The following is a 13180-nucleotide window of genomic DNA, read 5'->3' as shown; positions in this document are numbered from 1 at the left end:
ACAAGAAAAGAAAAGTCCAGTTAGGAACTTACAACTCTAATAGCTCTAACTTGTTCCTCTTTTCCAATACTTGTTTTCTTACACCGGCTGACACAGCCTGATAAGCTTCAAGTACAAAACACAGTGGCTCATTCATTTTTATCGGAAAGAATAGCAACGAGCCAGTGAGCATGCTTTGAAGTAGGCATATAAAAATCCTCTTCAACATTACGACTTGAGCAGAGAAACTATTGTGGTGCAGCCTTTCCTGTTTCATGACCTACGACTAAATTTACATACCCATAATTCCATCTCACTTCTGAGTCCTCCTGTTGTTTCTTTTTGTAGCAGCAAGTGTTTTATTAATGTGCCGGATTACAACAATTATTAAAAATTTGTTGTATTTTAAAGGGTTTTCTAAGATGAATTTAGTAAACTAAATCACCCTGATGGTCTGTGGAAAGGTGTTTATTGGCGCCATAGACGGTGGCCATGAAACATATATTCTGGTTTCTCTTCAAACCAAAGCAATCTTTCACCTTTTAATAAAGATTTCCGTGGAGAGGAACATTTAAGAGTGTTACTCAATTTATGAAAGCCCTGCTAAGTGCAGGGTTACCCTTTTTCAGCAAACAAAATTATAATTTTTTAGTAGACAGATTCATTATTTGGTGGTTCCTCAAGTGTGACAACTTTCTTTTATCTTCTGTCATCGCACTTTTGGGATGTGATTCTTACTGTAACATTATTAACATATAGCCTTGTTACATGACATATAAGAAGAGCGCAAGCTGCACAAAAAACTCCATATCATCCAAAAGAATCCGCTACCATGGGGGAAGCAGCGATATAGAACAGCAGGTAAGGAAGAATCAAATTTGTAAATGAAACATGTAACTGTATCCAGTCTGGGTTTTATTTCTGGATCAGCTCCTGCTTCACTTTTGTCATTGGTTATTGAGATTTTACTGAAATTGTAAAGATATGTTAAAGTATATATTTATGACCTAATGACCGACTTTGAAACTGGTCAAGAAAGTTTTAATCCAGCACAATTAACCTCTTGCGATCATGGGAAAATCATTTAATTAACCCTTGCGTAAAAACCACAAGCAATAGCAAAGTCAATAGGTCGTACTTATGCAAATTCTATTGGCTTTGTCTATGCTGTTTCTTAGCCATGTACAACAGCATGGCTGCTATACAACATGGCTGAGGTAAAAAAAAAAAGTGTTATGACGGTCCATCATAGCACTTTTTAATTTTTATTTTGAACCATGCTGCACAGCAGCCGCACAGCTGTACAACATGTCAAAAGAGATTGACAAAGCCAATCAGTTTTCCATAGATGAGACCTATTGGCTTTATCAATGCTTTGGGAAAAAAGCGATATGATGAGGCTAGTGATGGACGTGTTTAACTTATTCATTAGGCCGAGCGTGCAAGCGCTTTGACCTGTTGTAATGTGTCTGTGGTCTTTTAACAATGCCCACCATATGCCCATCACTATCACTCGTTCATGGGCTAGCCTTTCAAAAGTCCTTTGTTATCATTGGTACATGCTTTATGTTTGTCCCTTCTTGGGGTGGTTTTGTTACTGCCTTGGATACCGACCCTGTTACATCGATAATTGCATGTTTGCCGATACCTTTGAATGCAAAAAAACTTATTTTTCCTTTTGTGTCTCTCCTTCGTGCTCATGCTCATTGTGGCTGTGGGGCTTTGAATCGACTCATTTAAGTCAACTGTTTTACTTTTCATTTTCAATTTATGTGGCAAAGAAAGTCCAGTTAGGAATTTACAATGCTAATAGCTCTAACTCAGGCAAACACGAGACTTATTGCATTGCGATCTGGACCCCTTTAGTTCACTCTTCTGAGATCGTGCCTCTGTCATGTATTTCCCGAATCTGGACAAGTCTGAAGGGAAAGTACTAGAGAAGAGGGCTGACACTACTTCTGTGCATGTCCGTACTCCTTTTGACAGGAGCATTGGTTTTAGTAAGTTGCGTCCTTGTTGTAGTAAGGCTGGGCAACAGCATATCAGGTGCACTTGGGACTCCTCTCTGTACTTGCAGAGTCTACATTTAACTGTGTGTGCTAAAGCTTTCCGCCGTGGGTTTAACTCCTTTTTTGGCAGGAGCACCAGTCTGGCCCATTAATCTCTTTTTTGCATTTGCTTTTCAGGGCTTGGCGCAAATATGGCTGAATTTTGTTCGCCCTGGAGGCCACTGTTAGGCCTGACTGCCTTTTACTTGTTTGTTTATGGCGTTCTTTATCGCTACACGGTTTAAATTTGCCCCTTACCAGTTTTCAGTTACCAGTTTTAGGGCCACTACAGCCTTGCATCTAATCCAGGGATCTGCCTTTCCTTCCTATATAGCTTTGAGCACATCCTTCATTGAACCTGCTTGGGCTTTGAGGACCTGATAGCAGTATTTTGCTTGCATGCCCAGGCATTCATATTTTTGCTGGTCAAGGCCGAGCTCCAGTCAAATCAGGCTCTTGCACATGTATTTTGGTAGTCTCAAAATTAGTTTGTAGCCCTGGCACTGAGATTTTTCCAGCATCACATCCTTTTGACTTAGGCACGCTTGTTCTGCATACCCTGTAGTCGCCAACAGTTTGGTTTTTATGACCCTTGTGATCAGTACCGTACTTGGACTGTATAATTTCCCATAGAGTTTACATAGAGTGTTAAAAGTTGATTGCACTTTTTACTTCATCTGAAGCTGGTTTGTAGATGACTTCCCTGTATCACTGAGCCATGCCCCCAGGTAATTATAAGTTCTTGTGGTTGCAATTGTCTGGGCTCCCAATCTCCACTTAAGTAAAGTATTTTTTGCAAAGTGACCGAAAACCACCTCTTTGGTCTTGTTTGGGTTGGTCACTAGGTAATTTCTTTCATTGTAGGCATTTAGAGAGTCCAACCTCCTTTGTGGACCTATCCTAGTATGATCAAATATTACCAAGTTGTCTGAGTACTGCAGTAAAGACACCTTTTGCAACCCAATATTTGGGGTGGCTAAGTTTGCCTTTGAAGGGCCTTGCCCAGATTGCCCATGGAGAAACCACAAAGATTAGGGCCTAGAAGGCAACCCTGTTTTAGTCCCTTGTCAGTATAGATTTTTTGGGAGACTGCATCCCCAGCTAATTTCATTTGTACCCAGATTATGCTGTATAGTGAAATGGTGGCGTTCAAAAGATTGTCAGGGATCTTCCATTTTTTCAGCTTTTTCCATAGCTTGGAACAGGAGACCCTATCAAACAAGGCTGAATAATCCTCAAAGCATGCAAGCACCAGCATATTATTTTTTGTATTTGCTTGCTGTGCTATGCAAGATAGAGCAACAATATTAACTATTGTTGAGCCACAATTGCTGTTAGACCTGACAGCCTTAGGGTGGTCACCCAAAACGTTTTGCCTGCCTCCCTCCACCTCTTAGATACTGTTTTTGCTGTTTTTAAGACTCTGCGCACTTTACCACTGCTAACCAGTGCTAAAGTGAGAATGCTCTCTCCCTTTAAACATGGTAACATTGGATCATACCTAATTGGATTATTAAATTTACTTATAAATCCCTAGTAAAGTGTGCTATATGTGCCCAGGGCCTGTAGATTAAATGCTACTAGTGGGCCTGCAGCACTGATTGTGCCAACCACTTAAGTAGATCCTTAACCTTGTCTTAGGCCTGCCATTGTATGGCGTGAGTGTGCAATTTTACTGCCAATTCGACTTGGCATTTAAAAGTACTTGCCAAGCCTAAAACTCCAATTTTTCTATATATAAGTCACCCCTAAGGTATGCCCTAGGTAACCCATAGGGCATGGTGCTGTGTAGGCAAAAGGCAGGACATGTGCCTGTGTAGTTTACATGTCCTGGTAGTGTAAAACTCCTAAATTTGTTTTTATACTACTGTGAGGCCTGCTCTCTTCATAGGCTAACATTGGGGCTACCCTCATAGATTGTTTGAGTGGTAACTGCTGATCTGAAAGGAGTAGGAAGGTCATATTTAGTTTGGCCAGAATGGTGATACAAAATCCTGCTGACTGGTGAAGTTGGATTTAATATTACTATTTTAGAAATGCCACTTTTAGAAAGTGAACATTTCTCTGCACAATGTGTCCAGATATGAGAAGTGCATGTCATCTCCCTGACTCTAAAACACTGGAGTCTAGTTTGCACGCTGTCTCTACTAACACTGCTGCATGAGTGATCCTCAACACCCATTCTGCTATATATCTGATCATCTCTGATCACGCTGTCTTCGAAACTGCATTCAATATCCCATCTGACTGGAGACTTGAGAATTTTGATTTGAGGCTTTAGTCAGTTTTGAGAGCTGAGACTTGAAACCAGTGATTTGAGTATTCAACCAAATGTTTTGCTGGTGGTGAGTGTATAGTGATAATGTAGGTGCCTGCTCCTCACATCACTCCCTGATTCTGGCTGCTAATAAATAGTAGAACACATCCATAATCCTTATATCTATTGCCCACCATCACTTCTAGTGTGCTAGTGCTGGATGGTAGTGTCAGATAATCTGATATTCCTCTGATTTAGACTTGGTCATAACAACCGCTCTCTGCATTCTTCCTTTACTTCATCTATTGCATTACTTCTCTCCTCTGATTACGGCTGATAACGAAGCAGTATGTCACAAACCAAAGATTCAACCATGAAAGAAAGAGAATCTAAAGGAAACTTGATTCACTCAAAACAATTTCCTCCTATTCCAGTTTCCTCTGTAAAAGAAAAATCTGAGTCTATCTCAACCTTAGATACTTTGCTACAAAAATGAAACACAGTGCATGACATTACACAAAGCACCAAAACAAACACAGACCTACTCAAAGTAAAAGTTGCTGGAATACACAAACATATCAAGGAGTTAACGATAAAGGTATCCAATGCTGACACAAAGATTAGCTTATTGAAGACTACTATAACACCCAACCAAAACGTCTACATGGTATGGAATGATCTATCTCTATTCTAAAATAACAACTAACAGAGCAAGAAGACCGAAGACAGAAAAGCAATATACATATTTTTGGTCTTCCACAAGGTATTGAAAGTACATGCTGCTCTTTTTATGAATTTCTCATCACCTGGATCCAAGAAACAAATATCCTTCACCAAAGACTTCAAAATTGACCCGGCCCATCGGGTTCCAACCTTCAAACAAAAGAAATCGACCATGCCAAGACCGTTACTGTTTTTTTAAGCCACCACACCATCAACACACCAAACAAATCTTGGCTCACATGAGGAAAATCAGAGTGATCATATATCAGAAACCAAAGAATTTCCCTCTTGCAAGACTGTGCCAAAGAAACAGTCTTTCACCGGAAAAGGAATCCTGGCCCTAAGGAAAAGCCTCAAGGATATGGGTATTCCATATGCTTTTTCTGGTCTCTTCAAATTCTGCATTACCTTTAGGGACCAGATTAAAATCATCTTTGATCCTGCAGAGCTTCCTGTATTCCTTGATAATAAATCAGAAACACGTATGGACTTAGAAATGATTCTTGACTACTCAGCAAGAGCTCTGCTCCGTGACGTCTCCACAGCGTGGTCCCGCAATCATGAACCTGTTTTATATTCTTTCCAAGTTGACTAAGTTGGTGTTGCCATTCTCAATTATAGGCATTGTGTTACTTACTTCTGCTTTTTAGACAATCATGCCAATCTCTTGCAGTCTTCTAAGACTATTGTGAGCTATTATCTGCTTATCAATCTGTAAGGTGTTTGTATCTTTGCTGACACTGTACTCCAAGCGGGCTATTTCTGTGTTCTCTCCTTGAACAGGTTTTTCAGTAGATTTTAGATTATGGGTGACTAATTGGGCTGACCAGTTCTGTTTACAGATAGTTTGCTTTAGATGATGGCTATCCAACTGTTGATTGTTGTTGCCCATGAAGTGGTAACATATGCCCAATGAGCACATAACTGCTTCTATTGTACCCAATGTTTGTTAAAACCTATTGGTCACAATGGAACCATGTGAAAGTGTGTTTGAGGTATCGCACTCATCTAACTCACCTCACCATTATTTTCTGTGCCACTTTACTTTTAATCCCACCCTGCAACCCAAACCATCTTCTCTACTCTTCTGCCCATTTTAGAGTTAATACTATACCATGTAGATAGACCACGCAATCATATCACCCAAAGCTTTGACCACATGTTCTTTCCTATATATAAAAATACAAAATCATATAACCCAATACAATTCACACCTCCCAGATCAATATTATAAAGGAATACCCCCTTGCAATCTTGTTTATTGTTTAGTACTCACGGTGGTGGTGCCATCTTGTTGTGCTCCACTACGTTTTCCCTTTGCACATCATCTTCTACAGACCCCCTGTGTTGGAAAGGGGCTCAACCTTAGCCCTCGAGGTTCCTAGACTCCATTGCTGATCCTTCACATGTTCCTTTGTTGTTTGCCCCCAGACCTTTGTCCTCTCCTCCCCTGTTTTGGTACAGTGCTGTGGAATATCTGGCTGCCTTTGACCAGTTTTGGGTATCATAAACCAGGTCCGCTTTCTATCATGTAGATTTCTAGCCAAAGTCCTCTTCAAATGTTATTTCACTGAACACTAAAGGGCTGAATCACATCGTTAAAGGAACACAAATTGTAGCTTACTGCAAGAGCCTCTCAGGTGATATAGTCCACCTCCAATAAACAAAGATTGGCTTTTATCTATGTGGAAAGTTTGGGTGGAAGATGTTGTATGTTCTGCAGCGTAAAATAAGAAAAATTGGACATTCACTCATATCTAGAAAAACTTGAGTATGTCAGTCATCACATGGAAACATAACGCTGAGGGTAGATAGATACTCACCAGGTTGGACAATGGGGAACAATGCCTATATATTATGAATATCTATGCACTCAACACAGACAATCCACTATTTTGGCGTTCTTTCAATAACAACTTGCTGTTATCCCATTAAATTCAAAATTAATACTGGGGGGTGACTTTAATCTCCCAATTGATTCTATTTTAGATCACCATTTTGCATCTACCTTTGGAATGTGCAAAGCTCACACATAAATGCTTAACCTATGCACCTCACCCAACCTTCGAGATGTGTGGAAAATCCTTAACGCAACAAGCAACAGCTCCACCTTCGTCTCCCCTCCCCACTCAAGTTTCTCCCATATTGATTACCTTTTGGTAGATACCTCCCTCCTCTCATCCACTGTCGCAGCAAAAATACATCCCATCCTGTTCCCAGATTGTGCCAAGATCTCCATGTCTATCTTAATCCTTTTGCTGCCAGTCCTTTTCCCCTTCAGATGCCAAGCCTTTTTTGGCTATTTTGGGTAGTTCGCGCTTAGGCACACATAACTTTTTCCCCACGTAAGCTATCCATGCCAAATTTGTTCCTTTTTTTCCAACATCCTAGGGATTCTAAAGGTACCCAGAGTCTGTGGGTTCCCCTGGAGGAGACCAAGAAATTAGCCAAAATACAGCTAAAATTTCATTTTTTTCAGAAAACGGGGAAAAAGTTCTGCATAAGAAAGTATGTGTTTTTTCCCTGAAAATGGCATCAACAAAGTGTTTGTGGTGGTAAATCACCATCTTCCCATTTTCAGGTACAGGCAGGCTTGAATCAGAAAACCACATTTGTCAACAGAATTTTGGCATTTTAATGTGACCCTCCCCATTTTTACTATTTTTTTAGCTTTCAGCCTTCTTCCAGTTAGTGGCAGAAATGGGTGTGAAACCGATGCTGGATCCCGGACAGCTACACATTTCTGAAAAGTAGACAAAATTCTAAACTCAGCAAGGGGTCATTTGTGTAGATTATTGAAGGTTTTCCTACAGGAAGTAACAGATAAAATAAAACAAAATTGAAATTGAGGTGAAAAAAAAGCCATTTCTTTCCATGTTTTATTCTGTACCTTTTTTCATCGATAGTAGCTTTTTAAAAGCAATATATTTTTACGTCTCCTGGACTCTTCTGTTGGCGGGGATATATAAGGCTTGTAGGGTCATCATGAACCCTAGGTACCCAGATCCAGTTAATGAGCTGCACCTTGCAATGGGTTTATATAAAGCAATTCATTTGCCGAAGTATAAAAAGTGAAAAATAGGTTTCAAGGAAACCTTTGTATTTCGAAAATGGGCACATGATAAGGTGTTGGGAAACAGTGGTTATGTGCACATCTCTGAATTCTGGGGTCCCCATACTAGCATGCGAATTACAAGCCATTTCTCAAATAGACTTCTTTTTTGCACACTGTCTTACATTTGGAAGGAAAAAATGTAGAGAAAGACAAGGTGCAATAACAATTGTTCTTCTGTTCTGTGTTCCCCCAAGTCTCCTGATAGAAATGGTACCTCACTTGTGTGGATAGGCCTTGAGCCCATGACAGGAAACACTACATGGACACTGTAGGTAAGTTCTCCTGTGTGCCCTGGTCACCTCCAAACATTTTGGACAGATACTGGTGGTTACTGACTCTTGGCTGTGCTCTGGGTACTGCTTACCAGTCTCAGGGCCAGTGCTCTGTGTAAAGTAGATATGCAAATTTGGCTAATTATAATTGGCTATGTCAACCCACATATATGTCCCTAGTATATGGTAGGGTATGTAGGTTTTGGGATCCCAGCATAGGTGGTGCATCCATAGGTGCACTGCTGAGGTACCCAGTGTCATTGTAAAGCCAGACTTGCCTTGCTGGCTGCTTTTAAACTAAAGTTATATGCACATTCGACTTTGAAATTAAAAGTACTACCAAAGTCTTACACTACCTTATATTTACATATACGTTACCCCTAAGGTGTGCCCTATCTGTACCTAGGGTTGGGTGCCATGTAACTATAAGCAGGGACCTTATAAAACTGTTTTATAAGTCCTTGTGAGGTAAAATAGCCACATTTGTTTTTCCCTCTCTATAGTGAATGGCCTCTATAGGCTAGATTGGGGAGACTTTATTTTAAATTAGGAAGTCCCCCCAAGTGTCAGATACCTCAAATTTGGTATCAAATTAATTGTCATAATAAATCCCACAACTTACAATTGTTGGATTTAATATAACTTGTTCAGGTAAAGAGTTTTAAACTCTACCTAAAATGTTGCCAACTTCAGCCCTGTAGTGCCCTTCTCTGATTGGCCAGCCTCTGGCAGCCTGGCCAGCCTGCCTTGATGAGGTGTGAAGTGGCCTGGGCTGAACACAAAGAGAAGTGCCCGGGAGAGGAGAACTCCCTTCAGCAGATGGGGAAGCAGGAAGGGGGTAGGGCTGCCAAACTGGTCTTCAAAGGCAGGGAAGGATATTTGGAGCAACCCTGCACCTCCCTCACATCCTGCAACACCAGACAGGTAGGTGCCCTCTTGACTAGATTAGGAGAGGGTAGGAGAGGGGAGTGTTTAGGATTTTTAGCCGCACCAGTGTGTGGACTCAGCCAGATGTAACCTCAAAAAATCAGTTTCATCCATGGTGGATTTTTGAGGAATGTTGCTCTGATTGGAGAACCAGGACCCCCCTGTTTTTCACCAAAGGGCAAGGATAAAACTGGCAGAGCTGCACCCACACCTCAGATCCCTACCAGGCCCCTACAAGGAAGAATATTAGGAGAAGGACTGGCCTACTAGACCACTGACCTGCGCTTGGACACTGCACTCTGAAGGTCTGCACCAGCTGCACAATTGGGCTTCACCACAAGAAGGAATTGCTTGGCTTCATCTGGTTCAAGGAGGGACTCCCTGTTTGCGACAGGTGGAAAATTGCTGACCAGAGACCCCTGTCTCAGATCCTGAAGAAACTGACCAGTTGAACAGTGTTCACTGGCCAATTTGGAGTTTGAGCCAGGTGCATTCTGGGATTTGTAGTCTGCACCATCAAGGAGCAACTCAGAGTTTCTGGAACCTTAGGGTGAGCTGTGGACTCCAAAAGAACCTTAAAAGACCTTCTGGAAGAAGATCCAGAAGTTTTGGGAAGATTGGAGAACTTTTTTGGAAAAAGCTTCATATAGGGACCGACCCACTGCGGAAACTCTAGCCGGCTTGCCTCAACTGCAACCCGGATTGACTTGCAGGTTCGTCCCACTGAAGACAATCTCAGAAAAAGTGACTATGTCCGAATATAGAAAGTTAACCTCGACCTCCAGCACAGTGCATCCGAAGAGGGCTCCAGGGACGTCGGATCAAGATTCAGGTTTGCCCTGGTCGAAAGCTTTTCATCTTGAAATATCGTCGTAGTCTGAACATAGAATATTTCACTGAGGGCTCTGGCACCACGTATCTGAGGAAGGGCTCTAGGGAGGTAAGATCAGACTGGGGACTTCGTCCCGCTGAAGAAAATCTTCAAGAAAACGGCTAAGTACAAAGGTAAACTTTTGACTGAGGTCTCCTGCTTGCTGTAGCCGCACAGGGCTACATCGCTGTCAGTCTTAAACTTTGACTTTGCCCAGGCAGAGGTGCGACCAGATGACCAGATTGGTGCTATTCGTTTCAAAGCACAAAAAAAACTCAAATTCTTTAAAAATGCATATCTCCGGTTCCCTTTATTCGATTTTATTTGTTTCGGTGTCATTTTGAAGATAAATATATATCCTATTGTTATAAATTGGTTTTGGGATTTTTAAACTGTTTTCTGTGTTTTATTTCATTACTGTTTTGTGATACTTGAATGTTTTACGTTTGTCTCCTAAGTTTAGCCTTGTCGCTCGTTGCCAAGCTACCAAGGGATGAGTTGGGGTTAATTTTTTGAGACTTAACTGAACCTAGTGGGGATTAGTGGCCTATTGCTAAGTGTAGGTACTTACCTGCCGTTACCAATAATCAATTCTCCAACAGACACATCACATTTTTACATTGAAAACTGATGCATTTTATGGACAGTGCCTAGATGTGGATTTTGGCTTCAAGCTCAGCCGGAACCTAGGATAACCTAGCAAACCTCTGCAATCCAGGATCGGGTGACTTGTGGGGCTCTCACCAGGTTCTGTTACCCAGAATCCTTTGCAAATGTCAAAATTTGGCACAAAAAAAACACTTTTCCCTCACATTTCAGTAATGGAAAGTTCTGGAATCTGAGAGGAGCCACAAATTTCCTTCCACCCAGCATTCCACCTCATCTCCCGATAAAAATGGTACCTGACTTGTATGGGTAGGCCTAGTGGCTGTAACAGGAAATGCCCCAAAACACTACATGAACACATCAAAACTATCAATTACAATACTACCTGTTTTTGCAAGGGGGGCACCTCGAATTTTGGTCCTGGGCACAATAGCCATCTAGGGAAACCTACCAAAACCAGACAGTTCTGAAAACTAGACACCTGAGGGATTCCAGGGAGGTGTGACTTGCATTTTCTTACCAAAAATTCTCAGCAAACCTCACATTTCTGTGTGGGATCACCGCACCGGCACAAATTTCCTATCACCCAACATTCCTGTCAGTCTCCCAATAAAAATGAAACCTCACTTGTGTAGGTGGGCCAAGTGCCTGTGACAGGGAAGAGCCAGAAACATGTCAAAATTTAGGGAGAACCAAAGCCGGTCCAAAAGGGCAATTTGAAAAAAAAACAATTTTAGTCTGACAAGTGTGTCAGAATTGTTATCGGTATAGATGCGACAATGCTGGGTGGTAGGAATTTTGTGGATTCCTGCAGATTCTGGAAGGTTCCATCACAAAAATGGGTGGAAAATGGGTGATTTTTTAGAAAAATGGAGGTTAGCAGGGCATTGTGGGTAAGAAAATGGTGCAAGGTGCATGTGGAGCACACTGCCCTGGACTCACCTGGATGTTTAGTTTTCAGCTGTGTCTAGGTCTCATAGATTTTTCTAGATGGCAGCGTCCCAAAATCCAAAAAGTGCAGCCCTCACCATTCTAAGTTGGACGATTTTTAGAGTTAGCAAAGCTCTCATGGCCCAAATGTAAAATCAAAATCCAAATATTCAAATGTCCTCTTGCTTGTTGTTGGGATAAGATCTTTTAGTGTGCGGCGGGGAGAGCTGGAAGGCTGTTACCCCTTCAGTTGGGGTTGGGGCATAAACTACCCTATGGGTTGGTAGCCACCACCCCACTCCCTTTTATTTTATTTTTATATTCCCTGGCATCTAGTTAGCTTTCTGCCCCCATGGGGTATGTATTGGGGGTAATTGCCCCATCTGCCCAACGGTGGGCAGAACAACTTTGTACCAATTTCTTTGGGATAGGGGTATGGCCATACCTCCACCCTCTTTTTTTTTGTTTTTTTATTCTTCCCTGGTGTCTAGTGGGCTTTCTGTCCCCCTTGGGGGCTAAAGGGCCTTACAAAAATAGGCCGATCTGCCTCCAAGGGGGGCAGAAATGTCCAACAGTAATGTGCCCCCAGGGGGAGGAACCTTTGCCCAAGGGGCTGCCCCCCCAAACAAAACACACACACCTCAATCCCTGGTGCCTAAGTGGTTTCTGCCCACCTTGGGGGCAGATGGGCCTAATAGAAATAGGCTGATCTGCCCTTCAATGGGCGCAGAAATGGCCTAAAATATTTTGCCCACATGGGGAGCGACCCTTGCCCAAGGGACTGCTCCCCTTATGTAAAATAGTAAAGAAAAAAAGTCCCTGGTGTCTAGTGGTTTCTGCCCCCTTAGGGGAAGATTAGCCTAATAAAAATAGGCCGATCTGCCCCCAAGGTGGGCAGAAATGGTCTAAAATAAAATTGCCCCAAGAGGAGCGACTTTGCCTATGGGGGTCGCTCCCCATCTGTAAAAATATATTTTTTTAAAAGCTCCCTGGTGCCTAGTGGTTTCTGTCCCCCTTGGAGGCAGATCGGCCTAATTGAAATAGGCCAATCTGCCCCCAAAGGAGATAGAAAAGCCCTTAAAAAAATCCCCCCCCCAAGGAAACGACTCTTGCCTAGGGGGTCACTCCACTTGCGTGAAATTGGCGTAAAAAAAAAATCCCTGGTGTCTAGTGGTTTCTGCCCCCCTTGGGGGCAGTTTGGCTTAATAAAAATAGGCCGAACTGCCCCCAAGGGGGGCAGAAATGGCCTAAAATAAATTTGCCCCCCAGAGGAGCGACCCTTGCCTAAGGGGTTGCTCCCCACCTGTAAAACAAAAAAATTATTCCTGGTGCCTAATGGCTTCTGCCCCCCTTGAGGGCATATCCGCCTAATTAAAAGCCACAAGAGTGGCTGAAAGGGCCTTTTAAAAAAATACCCCCCCTTGGGGAGCGACCCTTGTCCAAGGGGCTGCT

General features: G+C 42.3%; 1 non-coding gene across 1 annotated transcript; it reads left to right on the top strand.

Moving 5' to 3' along the window:
• Positions 1–480: 480 nt before the first annotated feature.
• On the top strand, positions 481–596 carry LOC138270372 (U5 spliceosomal RNA). Its single transcript, XR_011200248.1, has one exon. It is a non-coding gene; the product is annotated as a U5 spliceosomal RNA (small nuclear RNA).
• The last annotated feature ends 12584 nt before the right edge of the window (positions 597–13180 follow it).

The sequence above is a fragment of the Pleurodeles waltl genome, chromosome 2_1 (genome assembly GCF_031143425.1).
Source record: "Pleurodeles waltl isolate 20211129_DDA chromosome 2_1, aPleWal1.hap1.20221129, whole genome shotgun sequence".
In the NCBI taxonomy this organism is placed as follows: Eukaryota; Metazoa; Chordata; class Amphibia; order Caudata; family Salamandridae; genus Pleurodeles; species Pleurodeles waltl.
This window is presented reverse-complemented; position numbering and strand designations above follow the sequence as displayed.